Below are 23,697 nucleotides of genomic sequence, written 5' to 3' on the forward strand. Positions count from 1 at the left end.
TGAATAAATTCTTAAAAAGCAACAAAACAGTCACACCTCTGCCCTCCATTCATTTTCGTTCTTTCCTATACTTAGATAAATGGCCAACTTTGCTTGCCCAAAAGGTAGTTCAGCAATCTACCTTTTCTTCAGATAATTAAAACCAAAGACAAACATCTGTTCAGTAAAGAGACTCCCCAACAGACATCAACAAAACACTAAGTGTTCTGATTAAAGATGCCAAGCAATCCTTGAAACATTGTGCAAAACAGTTTGGTCTCCCTGTTCATTTGAGACCTGCAGGATTTAACACTGAGAGAGAGAGAGAGAGAGAGAGAGAGAGAGAGAGAGAGAGAGAGAGAGAGATGAAGCAGGGACCCCTGCAACCTTTTCATAGATAACATATATAGTTCCATTGTTTGACAGCACAATCATCAGTGTATTTTGGATTCATGTCAATTTGTTTTTTCAGATATTGAACCACTTGAACCGTCAATACTTAATAAACTTGACCTTTCACTCTGTACTTAGTCTGCTCTTTTCCCGCTCTACACCAAACCTCTTTATCAAAAATTGCCGATCTACAAGCTCACAACGCCTCGCGCTGCGAGGCGTTGTGAGCTTGTAGATCGGCAATTTTTGGCTAAAGTTCTCGGGATATGGACTATAGGGTTCAAGTCCATGCATATAAAAAAGGGGGAAAAGTTTCTATCACACTGTAGTAACTCTGAGGACCCCCTAGGTCCTCAGAGTTACTACAGGGGGTCCTCTAAATCTTTGTTGAAATCTCTGTTGAAGAGCCCTGCTACATGAGATTCAGGCCGCCTTATTCTGATTCCAATATGAGAGAGAGAGAGATAGAGAGAGAGAGAGAGAGAGAGAGAGAGAGAAGAGGAGAGGAGAGAGATTGAATTAGAGGGTCACTTTCAACCCTCCGTACAGAAAGGCTCTCACGGTCAATTACCCCGGCCGGAGGTGAGCATTGACCGGTGGGTCCTTGAAGTGAGGAGGATCGCCTTCACTCCTCATTTAAATGGTTTTTATTATGTTTTTTCGCCGGTGGCCCGGCATCCTCCAAATCGGGAAACGAATACCGCCGAGAAATATCTCACATTCTTGTGTGTGATACAGATGTGCCATTTCAAAACTTCACACGTCATGCAATTGGCAAGACAGCGGATTTTCAGTGTATTTGCAGAACATTGAGCTTGTAGATCAGCTAATTTTGCTATTTTTATAACCATTTCTGACTTTGAAGCTTAAATCTACCTATGAAGGTGGATTCAGCTTTTCAATGGGAATGGAGTGGTTTCTTGCCAATTTGCGAGTTTCTGCAAAAATACGCTCCATTCTCCATAAACATTATGGGAAAGAAACCTGCGGAAAAAATGCATTTGCAGGAAATTTTCAGGAAAAGAGCAGTAAATACCGAAGTTGAAACAGCACATATGTATGTGCGCGTTCGCACAGAAGAGATTCCGTTTCGCATTGATCCGCATATTTGCCAATGGCACACATAATGTGTGTATGTGTATGTGTGTGTGTGTGTGTGTGTGTGTGTGTGTGTGTGTGTGTGTGTGTGTGTGTGTGTGTGTGTGTGTGTGTGTGTGTGGCGTGCATGAGCGCGCACACGCGCGTGTGCGTGGTGAGTGGGTCGAGATCGAGGGGCGTTGCATCAGCCGACTTCACGGAGAAAGGTTTTGTAGCGCGGCGGAAGAAAGTTGATAAAAGAAGCGGCGAGAGAAAGAGAGAGGAAAAAAAAAACAATTAAGTGGAGTAAGGAATGAGGGGGGGAAGGTTGCTAAAAAGGGAGTTTGGACGACGGCGAGTCCTTGAACCGGCGGGTCAAGTTGGCGTTCGTTGGTCAGGACGAAAGTAAATGAACGAACGAGGAGTCACATCTTACGAATAGGAGGTAGGCCGCTACGGAGAAAAGTAGGCCACAGGGGGAGGGGGGAGGTGGGTGCATGACAAGAGCACCCCGGGAACGAGAAGTCAATGAACGGAAAGAAAGGACAAAGAGAGAGAGAGAGAGAGAGAGAGAGAGAGAGAGAGAGAGAGAGAGAGAGAGAGAGAGAGAGAGAGAGTGGGCGGTCTCGCTGTTCTCTTCGTGTCTGGGCCAAGGTGAGACGGTTGTTGCACCCGTAGATATGGAGAGAGAGAGACTGAGAGAAAATAGACTTAAATTATTGGAATCAGACAGAATAAGGCGGCCTGAATCTCATACTGTATAACAGGGGTCTTCAACAGGGGGTCCGGCACCCCTAGGGGGTCCTCAGAGTTACTCCAGGGAGTCCTCCAAATCTTTTTTTTCCTACTTTTTCATATTAACCACTTGAACCTTAGTGTCCATATCCTGAGAACTTTAGTCAAAAATAGCAGATCTACAAGCTCACAACGCCTCGCACCCTAACCCTAACCCATGGTAAAGAGGTTTGGTGTAGAGGGGAAAAAGAGCAGACTAAGTACAGAGTGAAAGGTCGCTTATCTCCCGATTTAGGGAGTCTTACGGGCTTTGCACACCGTTTGCTGCATGATTAAAACGCATTGGATTTGGTGTGCAAGGCTGTGCAGAATTTACACTGCGGATCCGAAAAGGAGTCATAAAAGGAATCAATGAGTATTTACCGCATGCGACAAGACGCACAAATTGAACTGGGTTCGATCGAAAAAAAATAAAAAATAAAACGAAAAAACTTACAAATTTGAAACTTGGAGATACGAGGTTTCTGCCTGACATGTGACGAAATACTGAAGCGTTGAAATGGTACATCTGGTGTGCAAGGCTGTGCAGAATTTACACTGCGGATCCGAAAAGGAGTCATAAAAGGAATCAATGAGTATTTACCGCATGCGACAAGACGCACAAATTGAACTGGGTTCGATCGAAAAAAATAAAATAATAAAACGCACTGCCGCAGCCACCTGCCACATGGCAAATTCGGAGCCGGTCATGAGGTCATATAGAATCATTGTTTTCTTTAAAAAAAAAAAAATCGTCCATTTTCTCTCTGTGAAATAACGTCTGTGTGCAAAGCCCTTTACTGGTTAATTATTGATGGTTCATGTGGTTAAATATCTGAAAACACAAATTGACATGAATCCAAAATACACTGATAATCGTGCTGTCAAACGATGAAACTATATGGAATCTCTGAAAAGGTTGCAGGGGTCCCTGCTTCATCTCTCTCTCTTAACTAAGGGGTCCTTGGCCTGAACACGATGAAGACCCCTGTCATACAGTATACTCTCTCTCTCTCTCCCTCTCTCTCTCTCTCAGTCTCTCTCTCCCCCTCCCTCTCTCGCTTTATTTCTTATTTCGCCGCTCGACAAACAAACAGGCTCTTTGTTGTATAAAATATGAGACGTGCGTTAGGAAATGGCAGGAGGGCTTTTTTTCTTTTTTTTTCTTTCGTTCTTTCTTTTTTAATCTCCCCTCTTGCGCTGTCACACCAGAGATTCTGAATGCATGACATGGGGCCTGCATAATGGCTTGCAGGGGGGGGGGGGGGGGGGGGCATGCAAAGTGGGAGAGAGAGAGAGAGAGAGAGAGAGAGAGAGAGAGAGAGAGATGAAAAGTAAACTCATTTGCGAGGGACTTGCACTTGTAATTAAATTTCCAGCTAAAAGCCCTGTTCGTCGTTGCACTCTCATTTGCATGTCTCTTAAATATTCATGACTTTATTTTTTTTGCGTGACCGGGCACGATGTGTACACACGAGACGTCACACACAATTTGCCAAAAGGAGGGGAGAGAAGGTGTGGGTGGGGGGGAATATGTAACAGCAGTTTCTTCTGATATGGATGATCAGACAGTAACTGTTTTAATGCTACAGATTATAGGCTAACATACTGTACGGCGTGGGAATTGCATTGTGTTGACTTTCAAAGCAAAAGTATCACTTAAACCCTATATGTTAAAACACTACTGTTGCTTTATAAGGCATTGAATGGATGGGGGCTCAAAAATACAATATTGTGAACCGTGCAGGCGTGCAGCCGTCTGAGGAGGAGTTTGGATCGACTATTTTCGCCCTGATGTTCACCTACAGTATGTTTTGCATTGTTCTTTCCCCCCCGGTTATCGTATACGCCCCGGAGGCAGAATGCTACGGTTCAGGTAATCACCAGACTTTCCTGCATGGAAGAAAGCCTGGTATTCGTTCTCTGGTTTATATAAAAGCATACTAAAAGAATATTATACTAAAAGAAACAAAATTATTATACAAATGTTAAGCCTGCACGGTACCAGTGTTTCCGGCCACCCCGATGACTCCAAGTGACGTATAAACTGCAAAAACTATTCCCCGAAAACCCCAAAAATGGCACTGATCCGGTTCATGTCATGAGGTTCATTCAGCAGTGTGTTCTCTTTCTGTGCTCAGTCAGGTGGAGTGTGCGTGTTCTCCTCATGCCTACAGTATAACACAACATCCTAAGACTCTCTCTCTCTCTCACACACACATCAAAACCCATCCTCAAATCGAAGAGGTCTCTCAGGGCTCTCTGCGTGCTCGTGGCGTGTCCACGGCACTCGCTGATCAGCGGCCGCACGCGGCCAGTGTTGCCACAATTGGTGTGTTTTTTTTCTTCTGTAAAGTCACTTGTAAATTATCGGTAGAGGTATAGGTCCGGGACCCCTAGGGGGTCCTCAGAGTTACTAAAGGGCGTCCTCCAAATCTTTGTGTGATAGAAACTTTTTTTCTCCTTTTTCATATTAACTTTTTCGCCGCCGTTGACGGTGAGGATTGTCATTGAAAGGGTTAATACCATGGCGCCGTTGACGGTGAGGACTGTGAATCTTACTGTATATACAGTAAAGATATTATTACTTACTTAATGTCGCTCCGGTCCCGCTCGCATCGGTAATGTCGGCGATTTGTTTACAACGCACGTTGGGCGTGCACGCGAAGTGAAGCTCCTCAATGTTAAGTCAATGGCGAGGCCCATAAAGAAACTTCATTTAAACAAAATAGCCATTTTGAGACATTTTGCAGCAGATCTAAATGTAAACAAGGCAAAAGGCAGGGCGCAGCCATCTTCATCTTCTTGTCGCACACTGTCATGTGACTAGATGACGTAATCGTTGCCGTCAAGTGATAATCCAAAAAAACAAAAACAACCCCCTTCCGGCCCTTCAAAATAATAGCGGCGGCCGACGGAGGAAACGACGTGGCGCCGAGGCACCAAGCAACCTTCAGATTAAGAGGCAGCAGATGTGTTAACCACTTTAACCCTAGTGTCCATATTCGGTGAACTTTAGCCAAAAATAGCAGATCTGCAAGCTCACAACGCCTCACGAGGTTTGGTGTAGAGGGGAAAAAGAGCAGACTAAGTACATAGTGAAATGTCAAGTTTATAAAGTATTGACGGTTCAAGTGGTTAAATATCTGAAAACACACATTGACATGAATCCAAAATACACTGATGATTGTGCTGTCAAACGATGAAACTATATGGAATCCATTAAAAGGTTGTGGGGGTCAGTGCTTCATCTCTCTCTCAACCAAGGGGTCCATGGCCTGAAAACGTTGAAGACCCCTGGTATAGGTTTTCACCCGACAACAACTGTACAGTATATAATTATAGTCAGCTCTTTCGGGCTCGTTTTCCTAGACCTGATTCGTTCACATTTTCGCCACAAGCGGCCCCGCTGGCAGGGTCTGTGCCGTGCACGCTACGCCGGCTTCATGATACACTCTAATGACTAATTGATTTCTGGAGGCACGCACCTCACCCGGAAAGGTACGGGAGGGGGGGATGATATCGATCTTCACAACGTGATGCTGTGTTCGCGCCCGGGGCGGGATGAGGTACCTGTGGGCTTGAAAGTCAATCTATGATATGGTCTTTGACATTTTTAAACTTCCTTTCAACAAAGCGAACCGACAGTGTACCTTAACTTAACATTCTTATATTTATTTATATATTTTCTCACGTCTTCATTTACAGACTTTTTTTTGCCATCTCGCTCTATTTTTCCCGGGGTCCCCGGTGGTTTAATAATTGTGAACCCCCCTTTTGCTGTGGAAAAAGGTGAAGATGGAAACATAAAAAAATTAAAATAAAAAGCCTTTAGATTTGTTCATCGAGGCATGTTATTCACGCGTGAACTCCAAGCGGGGGCCTGGAGATGCAACAGGGGAGGGGAGGGGGAGGAAGGGGAGGAACAGAGGGAGGGAGGGGGAGGGTTATGCCTGATTTGCACTTGGTTGCTCGCCATGTCGGGCATCGGAGTTAAGCTGATCTACAAGATCGTCTATTTTGGGTTCAGAATATCCAAGTGGCGTTCAGGCTTCAGAGAGGGACGGGCACGGCAGCCTCGGCGAGCGGCAGAGGTGGGAAAGTAATGTTATGCATGCTGTGATTTATGGAACAGTGTTTCTCAAACTTTTACTATTTCAAGGTCTCCCTGTAACTCTGACGGTGGACAAATGGAACCAAATGGACCCGTATGTGTACACTGTCAGAGGTACAGACTTGTATGGGTCAATTTAGACCCCCTAAAGGATCCCACAGAGTCTATATGGAATCCACTTTGAGAAACACTGATTTAGAAAATACTTGTGAAAGGGGACATGCATTCTGCGGGGGCAGCCCTATATTCAGAAACACCCCTACTTAGAAACGCCCCTATTCAGAAATACCCCCACTGAGGTTAGGGTTTGGGTTTAGGTTAGGGTTAGGTGACACCTCTATTTAGAATAATGGAAGTCAATCTTCTGAATAGAGGTCTGCATAATAATATTAAAGTTTTACTTTTTGCTACTTTAAGAATATTTTGATGCCATTGCTTTTGTACTTTTATGCAATTCAATATTGAAGGTCAGACTTTTACGTAGCGGCACTAGCGTTTTCATTGTATTTTTATGAACTGATTTTTATTTTGTATGTATGTCGAGTACTTTAATACAATATAACTTATACCAGGGATTCACAAACTTTTTTGGGCACCCCTACAAATAAAAATGTCATCCGAGGCACCAATATATTATCTTAATGAATGTAGGGGTGCCTTTTCACTCCTAGCACCTTATATGTATGGCAAATTTTAGCTAGGAAAACATTGAGATAATGGCTATGTTGGTGAGAACCGACTAAAACTTAAAAATTTAAGTTTGAAATTATCCTAAATGGTTGTTTTTAATTGTCCAAATAAATTCCAAATATTATCAAATGATCTCGCGGCACCCCTGGACTGCCGTCACGGCACCCCAGGGTGCTCTGTCACCCACTTTGAAAACCCCAGACTTTCCGTTGAGAAATGTACATTTAGATTGTGTCAAAGGTCATGCCTCACATATAGGATCTGATATGCATTTTGACCTGATGGTCAAGATTTAATTTCTCCCCTGAGCAAGCAGCATGCAGGCTCTATATGAGCTCAATGGTAAAACTAAATGCCAGCACTTGCGCAGGAAACTGGGGTTCTAACAGGAAACAGGAAAGTTCCAGTACATACAGTAATGCAGCGATGTAGAAATACTGTTGTGGAATTCTGATCAATCAATAATCAATGAGGCAAAGTGGACACATGAAGACAGTGTATTAGGTGGTGGTGGTGGTCATGTTTATGTACATGATATCATGGTCAGAAATACATTAACACTCATGGCATGGCCCTCTTCTAGCGCCACCATGAGGCCGATTCTTTGGACACTGCTCCTACAGATTTTGCCCTAAAATCACACAAAGCGGTACACATTATCTCTAAAGTCATGTCATCAACATGGACAGACCAATTTGTGTATACATGCAACGTGGCTCCAAGGCCTCTGGGACGAGCTGTACCATAACAAGATATAGGCTTCACCAAAACAATAGCTGCCTGGTGAAGGCCTCGCGACTCCTCACTATCAAGTATCAGTATCATTATGTTTCATAACGTTGTTGTCGGGTGGAAACCTTGAACGTCCAAAACCGTTTATTTTGTATTTATATATTTTTTAAATGATTTAGGTGCGAGGCGTTGTGTGCCTGTATATCGTCTGTTTTCACTACTTTTGTGCGACGGCCTTGTGTGATGAAGCAGTGCTTTACTTTGCAACAAAAAGAATTACAAATTTGAAACTTGGAGATACGAGGTTTCTGCCCGACAGTGACGATAAAGAACTTGATATTAAATATAATCACTAATAACATCACATAATCAATCATGATAATATGATCTTCTTCGTCAGTAGAGTGCGATGGCAGCCTCAGTGAGCATGGCGGGGGAGGAAACGTTGCGTTCGTCGTTCAAACCGACACCGTGTTTTCAATAAATCACAGCAAAGCAAACGCTTTGTGTTGCCTAAATGGCTGCTCTCCTGTCCTGTTAGCGTCACACAGAACAACCCGAGGAGCAGGCGGGCGGGCCCCATGCCTTCCTCCCTTCTCCCATCATCTCCCCGGCTCACATGGGACGAGACGCACTCGACTAGACAAGACAGCCACCGTGAATAAATGAAAGATGCAAGGTAGGGGAAAGACACTTACAGAGAACACGACGGGGAGAGAGAGAGAGCGGAGAGAGACAGAGAGACACAGAGAGACACAGAGAGATACAGAGAGAGAGATGGATGGATGGAGAGATTAACTGCGGATGGGAGAGTGTAACAATGCCTTTCTGTTCCGAGTTGCATAATTCAGAAGCCTTCCCCTCATCCCCATGTCGTGTTCACTTCAGTTCCGCTCCTAGGCTTTCCTCCCGATCTCCGGGCACCCGAGATCTCCGGGATTGAGACAACATCATACAGACAGAGTGGGGGAAGGTGGGGGTGAGAGAGAGAGAGAGAGGGAGAGAGAGAAAGAGAGAGAGAGAGAGAGAGAGAGAGAGAGGAGGAGAGAGAGAGAGAGAGAGAGAGAGAGAGAGAGGGGAACGAAAGGCAAAAAGATGCTTGGTCTCCGCTTTGCTCCGGCCCGGTCGGTGCAAATCACGGTCGCATGTTTACAGCACAGAAACCCCCCCCGCCCCCCCTTTCCCCCCCAGAACGCACTTAGCATTTTAATGCAGACCCCGGCCCCTTGCATACTAAGTGCACATTAAGGAGTGCCGTTGGGGTAGGATGGGATGGGGGGGTAACAGGGACAGGGACAGGGACATGGGGGGAGAGGGGGGCGGCGTACAGTATAGCTCACATAAGTGGAAACAAGCCTATTGAAATTTTAACTAAGACAAAAGCCTGGGCAAATAAAGCTTTTGTTTTGATTTATCCCTTTTCTTCTTTTATCGGCGTGTGTGTGTGCCCGTGCGTGTGGGTGTACTGTGTGCTCTCAGAGCTTGAAGAGACTTGTTGTCATGGGAGGAGGAAGAGGAAGATGATGAAGAGGAAGAGGAGAGAGAGAGAGAGAGGGGTGGGAGAGAGAGAGAGAGAGAGAGAGAGGGAGGGAGGGAGGGAGGGAGGGAGAGACAGCGTTGTGTTCATGAATACTTCACGGTGAGGATGATGGGAAGAGACGTGAGGACGGATGCTACAGAAGAGGGTGACGACCGGCCGGTAGTGGGAAGAGAAAAGAAGCTCCCATTTCTTACTTAAGTAAAAGTATCATTGCTGCAATGTACTGTAGGGAATGCTCTGGTACAAGTAGATGTCAGGAATTCAACATTTTCTTGAGCAAAAGTACAAAAGTATTGGTATCAACATGTAGGCCTACTTAAAGTACCAAAAGCAGAAAATAGTCATTAGGCTTAAAATGTCCCATTTCACAGGTTTTCAATTGTATACAAATCTTTTTTTCAAAATAGCAGATCTACAAGCTCACGCGCATTGTGAGCTTTTAGATCTGCTATTTTCAAATGGCAGAAATGCATATAGGGTTGAAGCGTTTAACCCTCTAAGGCCCGCATTAAGAAATACTTGAAATAAAAAATTGAAAAAAATCAGATGGTGTTGTAGGAGTCCTATTAACTCATTCTGTGCCGTTTGCGTGATGTCACGCGATAAGTACTCGAGTACTTACAGTGCCGAATGCGTGATGTCGCGCGAAAAGTAATAAATTACTGTAACGTTGAGTACATTACCGAGTAGAATGGCCGGATGTCCGGAGACGAAAATCCGCGCTGATTTGTCATCATCACGGCTCCACGAGCACACAATAGTCATCCCATAACATTGAGGTGGACGGGGGATCTCATCTTTAATGTCCATTATCTCAAAACTACACTTTAGAAGCGAAGATGGAGGCAGATGCTCGCTTATATAACACATGTATAAAAGCTCCAACGCAATCCAGCATGGCACCACGTAAACAACGATCGGTAACGGCGCACGACCCGATGACGTCAGACCGGAAGTGATCACGCGGTGCACTTCTGGGCCTTCAAAATAAGAGAGTGCAAGTGGACGGAGCCTGCGGGAGGCACTCTGGACATCATTGCGACCGAAAATCGCGGGCACAAAATGAGTTAAGAGGAAAATGTAATGTTCTTTTCAAAAAAATGTTTTTGTAAGATTTTATAGCCATAAATCAAAAATCATAAATCATGCTCTAATTTACATATGGGGGATATTTTTCACAATAATAACATATGTACATGTTCTAGACATTCTAATGATCACCAAAAAAAATAGTACAGGCATTTTACTTATGTTTTTGTGAGGTATAGCTTCCATGAAAAAGTGAGTTGTTGTTCGTCAAAACTCTGGAATTTCAGCGGGTGTGGCGGGTGTGAATGTCAGCCCCTGTGGGGGGTATTTATATGCAAATATTGTGGCCAATGGCATTGTAATACTAAACAATAGAATCCAATGGTGGTGTTTAGGTGGTAGGGGGAGCTAAAATAAAATAATTTAAACCTTTTTTTGGATAAAATACAAACGTTGTAATATTACAACCGTGGGCCTTAGAGGGTTAATGTATGTTTTCAAAGTAACTGTAAGTAAAGATGTAGCCTTGTGGAGTAGAAGTAAAAGTATTGGAAATCGGAAATGCAATACAAATGCAAGTAAAGTACAATACCTCAAAATTGTACTTAAGTACAGTACTTACTTTACACCACTGATGAAGACTTGTGGCGACAAGGACAGTTGAAGGACACACACACTGTTTCTCTGCCTCGGTGGTTCTCAAACTCCTTCAGCTCAAGGACCCCCAAGTTGATATGTATTTGGCCGCGGACCCCCCTCCATCTGAAAATAATTTGGACAGGGGATAAAGATTTGAGTTAATAGATTTGCTTTAAAAATATATATATTCAAAGATTTTCAAAAAGAAAATCCAGATTACATTCTCACGTAAAAATACAACAGAATGATTCAAAAATGCTTGAAGCACGTTTTGAAACAAGATTTTTCAAAAACAAATATTCATACTGTAAATAGTAGATGTACAAGCTTGCAGCGTGGCACAAAGTGACACGCTGTGAGCTTGTAGATCTGCTATATTTGAATATCCAACATGTGAATGGATAAAGCGTTTAAAATTATTGTGATACTGTAACACATTTTCCTGCATACCCCCTGGAACCCCCTCAAGGACCACTGGTGGTCACCGGACCCCACTTTGAGAACCAATGCTCTACCTCAACTGTTACTGTGCATACTGTATGTACAGTATATAAATTGTACTTCGGCAGCTGGTGATAAATGCTGATGGTTTTGCATGCAAGCGTTTGTACATAAAATGTCTGTTATACTGGGTGCCATGGCATTGCTCCGAAGGTTCATTAGTCCGAAGGTTCATTAGTCCGAAAGGTTCATTAGTCCGAATTTGTTAAGAATACTATTCCTAACTCTAACCCTAACCCTAACCTCAGTAACCCAAACTAAGTTCGGACTAATGAACCTGGATTTATGGGCAATCCCCTTATACTCTTACATAATGTGTAACATGTAACAATAAAGAGCCTTGAAACTAGAACCTTTAACTAGAGCCTAGAACCTTGAAAACACACACACACACACACACACACACACACACACACACACACACACACACACACACACACACACACACACACACACACACACACACACACACACACACACACACACACACACACACACACACAGACTACGCTAGTGTCCAAATCATTCTATTGTGTATATCATATTTTAATATATGTATATCCTTCATTATTCTAGCCATACAGTGATAAATGATTAATCTCTCTCTCTCATCTCTCTCATAACACACAGACTCCATACCATCCCCCCCAAAACCTCCCAAGTATTCCATCAACTCCAGGCTTTGCCATGCCAGCTCCCCCGTGCAGCCAGCCAGCTAGCGCTACGAGGGGCTCGCGCAACAGTACCACCCAAACCACTTTGTTTGACGATACGGCTCGTCGCTTGACTTCACCATTTTCGACTGTGACTCGGGATACTATTATAGTTCCATTTACAATTCATGAGGATGTTAAATGTTTGATGGTCATTTGCTGTACCGGTATAATGTCACGGCACTATGGCTCAGTGTGCTCAGGAGACATGAATCTTTTAATTGTGCCGTTGCGGGACAAAGAGAAACCCTGGCGGAAGAGAGTCGTGCCGTTCGGTTCCTCCACATGGCATGGCAGAGCATCTTCCTCTCTGTCGGCTTGTGGTTTCTAACAGAAGTGCTCCATGATTTTTGACTTAAGGAAAAGTATAAGTAACCTCACGTCACCAGGCTTTCCACGAAATTAAAGCCTGGTATTGGTTTTAAGCGGCTGTGTGATCCGGTATAGGTGTGGCCTAACCCGGCAACAGGCAGAAGAAGCAGCGTCGCTTTGTTTTGGTCCCCCCTGTTTGTTTCACCATCCCCAATTTAAATGCTCGAGAAGTGCAGTCTTACCAGTCGCTGCGAGTTGGACTAAAAGATGGATATACCAAACAAAAGAATAAGCAAAACTACGCTGCATCAAGGGTTTTATTGGGTAGGCCCTAAAATTATGCCCTTGAGCGCGGGGAATTATTTTGGGTTAAAACTGTTTCGGTTTTATTTATTTTAATTTTTTATATCTTTTTTTATTGTTTTTTTTTACATAAAATACATAATCGGTTTGATAGTACCGGCCAAATTGTAGTCCGTCTGATGACTACAACATGACGTACATGTTCTGTAGGTTGTTTCCGCTCCTGACCGGATCATAACCCCGAAATGCTACTGATCCCATTCAGGCTTAGGAAAAGTAGCAATACCACAGTGTAAGGGTCAGGGGTCATCAATGTCCGTTCATGGACAAATATGTCAGTGGAAAAGACTTTAGATTTTAGATGTTATTTTTTTACACACCATCATCCAGGGCTGGACTGGGTCGTACATTTGGCCCTGGCATCCTGGCCCAGATGGGCCCACCACAACTGGTGCAAACCGAACATAGAAGTTTGGGTGGGACTCCTGGCCCATAGTAGCCTGTGATTGGACTACTAGGCCGGTACTCAGATGATACTTTTAGCGGTCCTAGGCTATATGGCACCCTGGGCAAACCAGCAGTGCCCCCCCCTCCTCACACGTGCACACGTGATATTTGCGGTTTTCTGCTGTTTTGGGACGTTTTATTTTTATTTTTGGCCTATATCACGGGCGCCTCTCCCTCCCCATGACGCGCAGTCACGTGCGGGTTAGGTTAGGCAAAAACAGATGATTATAAGTAATATGGCTCAGCTGGCAAACTACTTTTCTGTGTGATCAAGGCTTAGGCAACTCACCATGTCAGCTCACGTCCAAACATCATTCTCCATTCACTGTCCAATAATGAGTTGACAAAATATTCCATGATGAACAGCCTATCCTGTTTATCCATTAACAAATGGATAAAACACACACACACACACACACACACACACACACACACACACACACACACACACACACACACACACACACACACACACACACACACACACACACACACACACACACACACACACAGAGAACACTGGTTGGTCCCTACTTCCTGTTGTCGCCCATAAACCCCGCCCACTCTCTCAAGGTAAATTATGCCCCAAGTCAAGAATCTCCCTCTTCAGCTATAATAGGCAGGCTGAACTTCGGATGGAACATGATTTTGCAATGAATTAGGATAGCATATTCAGCAGAGCATTAGATGAGCAATAAGTTAATAAAATGATTATATTGTGAACAGTTTTTACTTACTTTGATAAGCCAGCGACACTTTTTTCTTCGGTGATATGAAAATAGACAATCTACAAGCTCACAAGATTGTAGATCGGTTCAAAATATTGTTGAACATTTTATATCATCTGGTTGCCATACTTTTTGTACTTTGACTCAAGTATTTTTTTTATTCCGGACTTGTACGTGTAACAGAGTGTTTCCACATTGCAGTATCGATAATTATACTTAACACATGGGATGCCTAAGATGTCCACAATGTGCACACGCCACGTGCAAAAAAAAAGGGGGGGGGGGGGTTTCAGGCTTTTTCTCAGTTAATCTACATTAGTTATGGCAACGCTATGGCAGTCTAAGTTGATACTTAAGTAAGAAATGTAAGTACTTTCTTCCACCACTGCGAATTTGTGCCGCGGCTCCCAGCGGGACACAGAATGCGGCTGAGCCTGACACTACCAACGGATTTCCTGGAAGGAGTGACTCTCTGCAGGCGGGGCGGGGTGGGGTGGGGGACACCTCGTACACACGCAGGGGAAAGTCACTGGGGACACCGTCGCACCGCAACACGCCTCCCCCCCACAGTGAAGGTAATACGCTGTAGTTGGCAAGGTTGAATGTGCTTCAGTCTAATAGAAACAAGGAGTGCCCATACCCTATAGGTTGGGTTGGTGACAGGGCCTTTCTGTGTGGAGTTTGCATGTTCTCCCTGTGTCTCCTAGGGTAGGTACCCTCACAAAAAAACATGCAGTAATCCTGGTCTCTATACTGCCTCCCCCTGGCCAGCCTTCCATGCGCTATGTCCTACTGGGGAAACGCTCCCCTGTCAAACATATAACTAGTAACAAAGTTTTCAAATAATTGTAGTGGAGTAAAAGTACAATATTTGATCCGAGATATGGTATAGTAGGAGTAAAAGTATTGAAAATTAGAATTACTCAAGTGAAGTACAAATAACTCAAAAGTGTCCTTAACCCTTTTAGTGCCTATGCTGAACTAGTTCGGGATATTCGGGATCAAAAACAATTTTTTATTTGCTATTTTACTTACCCCGAGCTGCTTGGAGCAACGTGGGTGGTCCCGGCTCGCCCAGCGCTCACCAACGAGAGACGCTAGATGCTCCGACGATTTATTCCATTGAAAATGGTTTAAAATAAAGTTTAGACCCCCCCCAATGTTCACCAAATGTTCATTGTAGGCGGCGCGACATATTCCAGGGTGCCTATCCCGAACATGTCCGGGATATTTAATAAAATGAATTATTTTATCGGAGGCCTCAACGAAGCCCCGGTCTAGACGTCCATCCTTGGCCGGGACTTAGACTCGGCCATCCACGGGCCGTATTCGCGCTAACGGCCGAATCGCGCCGCCCACTCCAATAATAAATCACATCTTTAGACAGGATTTTCTCCGGATTGTGTCCCCCGACCCAAAGAGAACGTTTTTTGCGGCTGAAATAGCTTTAGATCGGGCTTCTAAATGGGTTAGCATTTTGGCTACGTGTCAGCTAGCTTCCTCCTCTGGACACCCATAGGATTGACCGGAATGAAAAAACACAAGCCAGTTGGGAGAGGGTCGACGAAAGCTATAAAGAAGGTCAATGGAGAAATTTCTGGCACTCTAGCACCCCTTGTGGCCGGATGGCACTGTATGAGTTAAGTGGGCCACATAAGTAAATGTACTTAGTTATTTTACACCACTGACTGTGAAAGTGCTGTATGAATGAAGATGCTAAAAATATAACCAATAAATATTGGTTCCCGATTGAGGAAGAGGACTCCCCTCCGAACAGACAGAACAATACAAAAATGAAAGGAAAAGCTGTGTATGGATACTGAGTACTAAGTTATTGTCTTCTGGGTTCCTGAACTATGTGTGCGGGCGTGTGTGCTGTATTCATTATTTATCAATATCATTTTTATTATTATTATTTTTCCCTCCAGTCTGTGTGGTCCAGGGGAGGAGCACACTACTCACTCGTGCTGAATACTAAGACATGTTGATTACCTTTGGGACGCAACGAAACAATGCACCTTTCTTACATTAGATTTTAAAAAGAAAACAAATTGCCGGAGGCATGAGTGATGGGGCTTAAGGTGAGGCAGCGGTGAAAGGGAGGGGGGGGGGGGTGATGGGGGGGGGTCTTCAGCCATGTGTTCGGCCCGGGGCAGTTAGTGGGGGGGGGGGGGGGGGGGGGGGGGGGATCACACATGATTTAACCCTGCGTACACCAGGGGAAACTCAGGGAGGGAGCGAAGGAATTCGTGGCCTCAGGCTGTGTGCGTGTGCGTGCGTGTTCTCGTGTGCGTGTGTGTGTGTGTGTGTGTGTGTGTGTGTGTGTGTGTGTGTGTGTGTGTGTGTGTGTGTGTGTGCGTGTGTGCCATGGTATACTTGCAAGGCCTGAATGAAGTACAGTAAAATGTAAGAAATAAACATTATTGCTGTGAGGACCATTTTCCTGCTTCTCACATAAGCACAATGATTTTATGGTTAAACAAACATGTGTTTGGGATAGGTTTACGATTAAGAAAATATCCAGGTGTCGTGCGCAGCGCAGAGAAAAGCAGATCTACTAGCTGGAGAGCTCGTAGATCAGCGCAAAATTGCCAAAAAAATAAAATAAATCAAATACAAATAGTCATCCAAAATGTTGATAGAAGTATATCAGTAATACGTGTGTGTGTGTGTGTGTGTGTGTGTGTGTGTAGGTGTGTGTGTGTGTGTGTGTGTGTGTGTGTGTGTGTGTGTGTGTGTGTGTGTGTGTGTGTGTGTGTGCGCGCGCGCGTCATGTTCCTGTACTTTATGAGGACCATACAAGGACATTATAATATATTGTATTAACATAACATAACCTTTTATTCCCCCGTCTAAGGAAAGTATTGGAATGCAGCTTTAAAACTAAATGTTTCCAGGCCTGGTGGTTTAAACAACTAGCATGCAGGGTTGAGGGTTGAGGTTACAAACCTGGGTTTGCCTGGAGGTGAGGTTATAACGGATCAAGCATACATACATGTATGGGTTAAGGGTTAGGTTTTGTATGTAGTTCCCAGGTATAGTAAGATGATGGCGCACGGGCATGAGTGTGTGCGTGTGTGCGTGTGGGTGTGCGTTTGCGTGTATGCATGCGTGCGTGCGTGCGTGCGTGCGTGCGTGTGTGTGTATAGAATGTATAAAAGCACAATATTCATTATTATACTTTTTGGATACATCGCTGAAGTGATCAATGTATGTTTTGTAATAACATTTGAAATCTAAAATTAAAGTTGTCCAATAATAGAGGGTATGCACATGCATAAAGTGAGTGGCAAATCGAGTGGCAAAGTGAACGGGGAAGTGAGTTTAACGATGTTTAACATTGTTTAATGCAATCCAATACGACTTTTCTGTTTGGAACAAGGCCAGAAAGTAGTTTTTTTGCTACTCGGTAGACATTTTCACATGTAGATGTAGTGGAGTAGAAATAAAAGAACAGAACATTGGAAATAATCCAGTAATCCACCTCATATTCCACTTAAGTATAGCACTTTAGCACAGTAAATAGTTACTTTCCAGTTCCCACCACTGTGTGTGTGTGCGTGTGTGTGCGCGTGTGTGTGTGCGTGTGTGTGTGTGTGTGTGTGTGTGTGTGTGCGTGTGCGCGTGTGCGTGTGCGTGTGCGTGGGGAGGGTGGTGTGTACACGGGTCACGTTGCATTCACGTATAAGTGGGGTGTCACTTTGTTATTGCGTACGCTTGTTTAATGGAGTGTGACAGCCCATATGTTCCTATTAAGCTCGGTCTGCGGGACTGGCGGATCGCTTCAGGTGGAGGGAATCGATTTTGTCGCCGGAATCAAGCACACCTCAGACCAGACGTACCACAAAATTCAAAATAAAGAAATAAAATGAAATGTGCAGACTTGACACCTTTTTACGCAACTTGCCGCACATAGAGTTTGCATGCGTGTTTTATTTAGGCTTTGATTAAAGTGAACAACCATCAAAACAACTTAACTTTCGATTTCACGAAAAACAAGTTTAGCCAAATGTTTAAGATACAAAGAAGAATCATGTCAGATATTTTGTTAGTCTTGCGTGGCCAGACTGTTGACTCCGCGATTTGGGAAATGCTTCCGTCAACAGTCTGGGGCACGGAAATAGAAACGATGAGTGCGAGATAAAGCGGATCTGACACAACCTCTCCCTTAGTGCAGTAGCAATAACATGTCTGGAAGCGTTGAGTCTCCTTTCAATATTTCTGGGGGCGTTATTTTGTCTTTCTCTGGTGTTATTGGTGTTACCTCCATGATGTTTTCAAACGTTTTCTTAAACTATACACCCATAACAAGAAAAGGCCGCTCGAATGACTTTGTCTGAGCTATTGTGTTTCTGTTATGTTTCCAATGGGACTACAGTTCAGTGCAGCACTGGCTACTTCCGATACTCGCCGTTCGGGAGCTGCCGTTCCAGACTCTATATAGCATTCGGAGATTGTGCAATAGTTGTCTGGCTACAGACAGATTAACATGTTATGGCAAAGCTGTTTCGTGTACAGTAACTTTTAGGTAGATTATATCGTCACTGTCGGGCAGAAACCTCAAATTTGTCATTTTATTTGTAAAGTAGGAGCCATACTTCATCATAGATGAACTACTTCATTGCCCAAAATCGCTGTCTGACAAAGGCAAATAACATCATGTCTGACCCTACCCACCCACATCATGGACTGTTCAGTCTGCTGCCTTCTGGCAAGAGATACTGCAGCATCGGGAGCAGAACGGACAGAGTTTGCAAGAGTTATTTCCCCCCTCTAAAAAAGCAAAATAGTCCCGTAAAAGTGCAATATCCCTTAACCTTTCTCCTATATGCTGTTGAAGAATCCTGTTTTGTGCAGTATTGTTGTCTCTCCATGAACTGACCGTGATTTTATTATTTAGTAGTGTTTTTAGGTTTTTAGTTTTTAGTATTTTATACTAGTAGTGACTTGACTAGCATTCTTTTTACACAACAAGTAAGCCAGTGAAACTCAATTTCATTCACTTGCATCTCGTGTCTATGTTGAATGACAATAAAGCTATCTATCAATCTATCTATCAGAAAAGTGTTGGACAAAATAGTGAAAATAGCAGATCTATAAGCACACAACAGCTCGCAATGTATTTTCACAATGTATTTTCACTATTTAAAATCGTTAATCATAAAAATAATAATAACCAAAAAAAGTAAGGTTTTGGACATACAGTACAAGGTTTCCACCCAACAACGACGATATGTTACCAGTTATTTTACGTCTCTTTGTTGTTTTCACTAATGGGTTTTGTTGGACATATTTAATTTATTTGCTGTGGAGTAAAAGTAAAAGTACTGGAAATTGGAAATGCTCCGGTAAAGTAAAAAAAACTTTAAATCGTTTTCAAGTACAGTACTTGAGTGCTTTAGTTACTTTACAACACTGACCTCAAATACATTCCGACCCTTCCCTGATAGTATAAGTAAAGCCTGTGACTTATGTCTATGGCGGCATGCTAATCATTTTGGAATTAATTTCGCCCATAACCGTCCATTACAGTATATGGACTCTGGTGGAGGCGTAATCCACTTCTTTATTATCATTAGCAATTCTTCAGTGCAACTAAAACGACCTAATTTGTCTTATTAAATTCGAAGCACTTGGAAAGCTGTGGGATTGCGTCTAATTAAGTATTAATGAGTTTTGAAAGGCCCAGGCAGTAAGGTATAGCACACTGCAACCAATCTGCTACTAATAGAACGGTCAGGGTCACTTCTGCTCTGTGTAAGTGTGTGAGTGCGTGCATGCGTTTTTTTAAGCAAGTGCAAATCCGCCATTTCTAGGAGGGCGGGTCTTCACTCTGTATAGCCAATACAAAGCCTAGAAACATATCGTCGTTGTCCGATGAAAACCTTGTACGTCCAAAACCGTTCGTTTTGCATTTATCATTTTAAAAATGATTTACACTAGTGAAAACAGCCGATCTACAAGCACACAACGCCTCGCACCGCGAGGCGTTGTGTGCTTGTAGATCTGCTGTTTTCACTACCTTTGTGTGATGGCCTTGTATGATGAAGCATGGCTTTACTTTGCGAAAGAACATACACACTTGAAACTTGGAGATACGAGGTTTCCACCCGACAACGACAATATCCTACTTTCTAATTAATTTTAAAATTCTAAACTCATATCATGATGATTTAAAAAAGACTTTAAGACCCTAGATGATAACCTAAAAAGCACTAGTGTGGAGATAGTGTGTTTACCATTGGAGTGACTTCATGACAGTAGCATCTGTCATAATTCCACTCCCCCTCTAACTAATTATTGGAAAGCATTAAAAACTAGATATTTGTCGTGTTTTCATCTTTAAGTCCCTAAATGATAACCTAAAAAGCACTAGTGTCGAGCTCAAACACACAGTGTGTTTACCAGGGGGTAGACTTTATGTAATAAATATTTCAACTGGGCCTTTTTACTCAGAGGCTTTCAGCTTTCAGGAAGTAACCAAAACATGCACAGAGAAGACATATTTGCATAATTGTAGGCACCCCGGGGGTATATTAGAGTAATGTTAACTCCATAGACACATACAAAACAGAAAATAAACAAAGCTATGGCACCACCTCTTTAAAAAGTTAGTGCTTTACCAATTATAGTTGGGGTCCCACTTGCAATATCCTCATGGCCCTCCAGTGGGCCCTGGCACACAGGTTGAGAACCACTGGTAAAAAGTGGTTAATAACGGACCACTTATTTATAACAATATTTATAAACCACAGACAAACTGAAGCACTTTCACGTTACAAAACATAGAGTTAATATAGCTGTCATATGACAAAGTTAGGTTGATTAATTAACAAATTAATGAATTATGCACATACTCCCACAGACTGCGGGGGGAGTGTTGGGGCAGGAGGAGTAGGACGGAAGACTACGTCCTCCCGGTGGGGGCTCCTCACTGGCAGGTGAGTCTAGCAGGGTTCCCCAATTAGTTTTCCCCAAGGGCCAAATTATGTCTAGGGTACCAAGCTGAGGGCCACAACATTGCAGGGGGCGACGGTGGCGTTCCTGCTACTCCAGCGACAGTTCAGATATCGTCGTTGTCGGGTGAAGATCTTGTATGTCCAAAACTGTTAGTTTTGCATTTATCATTTTAAAAATGACTTAAACTAGTGAAAACAGCAGATCTACAAGCACACAACGCCTCGCACCGCGAGGCGTTGTGTGCTTGTAGATCTGCTGTTTTCACTACTTTTGTGCAGCGGCCTTGTATGATTTGTGAAAGAATGTACACATTTGGAGATACGAGATTTACACCCGACAATGACGATATACTAGTGTTGTTGCTGCTCTTATACCAGCATTATTACTGGGGTTGGTGTGGGCCAGACAGTAGCCCCCCGCGGGCCGCAAATGGCCCGCAGGCCGCCTATTGCATGGGGAACCCTGCAGTATAGGATACAACAGCAGTGACAACACAGAAATGTGTGTGGGGAGGAATCAAAAAAATCATACTCTAAATAATAAAACATTTCTGCCCGACACAGACGAACTGGAACTCTGCCAGACAACACCGTTGTACAAAAATGCCATTCATATCAGGGCTACGTGCAGAAAGGTGGAAGGATAGAGAGGTAGTTTAGGAGACAATTCTCCCTGGTAGTGTTGTCGGTGCAACGCTGACGCCGACAGCACAGAGTGGAGATGTTTACCACGGCAATCCTGAAGAAGTTGTGTTGTGTGTTGTGCCAAGGTCTGGGGGGGGGGGGGGGGGGGGGGCAAACCGACAACAACGTAGGAGAGAGAGGGCAGGACGGGGCGAAAAAACAAGCCGCCCCAAACCCAAATGGAAAAAAATATTATGAAAAGACTGATGGAGGTAGAGAGCAGAGGGGAAGGAGGGAGGGAGGGAGGGGCTGGCAGAGATGGAGAGTGTAGTCAGACAAGAACGCAAAGCCTTGTTTTCATTCCCTCCCCACAACCCTCGCTCTCTCTGTGTCGGGTGTAAAGGTTATGTTTGTTGAAAACACAACGAGGGAGGGAGGGAGAGAGGGAGGGAGAGAGAGAGAGAGAGAGAGAGAGAGAGAGAGCAAGGCACCATCGCCTGGCTGTGATCCATTAGGGATCGGGAGGGCAGGGATCGCCTGGAGAGAATGGCTGAGAACCATCCACCACCTACGCCCTCCTGCAACCCACACAGCCCCCCCCCCCCCCTCCCCCTCCCCAAATGTAGCGCGGGGCGTCCAGGGGCCCCCCCCGTGGCCCCCCGCGTCCCCCCATGGGCCGCCTAGCGCCGGAACGTGTGTTGGTGGGCAACAGCGGGGGAGGTCAGAGCGCAAAGAGGTTGAAACGGGAGGAATGCGATGAAAAGAAAAGATCAGGCTAAGAAAAGCACACATTTCTGGCTTTTATTTTCAGACTCGCACGCTGGGAAAGAACAAGCTTGAAAGAAAAAAGCCCTAATTTCTTCTGTGAGAAAATCAGAGCTTGTGGGTCGGCCGTTCTCGGCCCTTGACACCATCGTTGACAGTGAACTTTCTCTGTAACGTTTGCAGTGAAAGCGAAGCGAGAGAGAACATTTGCATTCACAGTGAGCGGTCGCAGTTAGAGGGAATGTTTGCAGTGAGAGGGAACGTTTGGGAACTGCGCAACAGATTATTGCGGCGGGACCATCCCACCTCACCCCTCCACAAAAAGAGAACTGCGTGGGTCTTTTGAGCGTTGCGCACGGATCGTCACGGCGCATAATATTTTACGATCTTAGGTACGTGAAAACGTTCTGATTTGTTAGCAAGGGCAGCTATAGCCGATGTTTTAATTAATTTGGTTAAAGAGTTAACAGTGAGTCTATTGTCACCCGCTGATATTTTACGTAATTTCAGTGGGTGGGGGCATGCGTACAAGTGGCTAAATATGTCTTTTTAGACACAATAATCCATTACCAAGATAGACCGCAATATTTCATGGGTTAATAGTAATAAAGAAATAACCGGCTTTGTTGTGTCTAAAAAGACATATTTAGCCACGTGTACGCACGCAATCAAAATTGCTAAAATGGCTAAAACAATAGAAAGCAGTAAATTAAAACATTTTAACACAAATCTTTTATTTTCTCTAATTACAATCTAAAATATGAACCCTTGTCATAAAAAGAATGCAGTTGTCCTTTAAGTTAGCCTCCTATATTACCGACAAGATTCAGCACAATGGCATCCTGGCTGTTTTCAATATTAATGCATTCATAATTGATATGATCAATGCACTAAATAATTCAAGAACACAGTAAGAAATACTCAGGGTTCATTTAGCTCAGAGTGTAAAAAAAATGAACCAGAGACCCTCTAGGGGCCCTGGAGGGGATTCCAGAGGCTCCTCGGCTGAAAGATTGATACATGGGAACCAAATGGACCCGCACAGGTCTGTAAATCTGACAGTGTGCGCAATGGAAACAAATGTAGCCTACCATTGTGTGTCCATTTGTTTCTGTTTGTACATACAAATTAAGGAGGATTTTATAGTGTAGATTGTGATGTGTGTGTGTGTGTGTGTGTGTGTGTGTGTGTGTGTGTGTGTGTGTGTGTGTGTGTGTGTGTGTGTGTGTGTGTGTGTGTGTGTGTGTGTGTGTGTGTGTGTGTGTGTGTGTGTTGTTTGTGTCTGTGTGTGTGTGTGTGTGTGTGTGTGTGTGTGTGT

This window comes from Nannobrachium achirus (genome assembly GCF_963921795.1).
Source record: "Nannobrachium achirus genome assembly, chromosome: 17".
Taxonomy (NCBI): Eukaryota; Metazoa; Chordata; class Actinopteri; order Myctophiformes; family Myctophidae; genus Nannobrachium; species Nannobrachium achirus.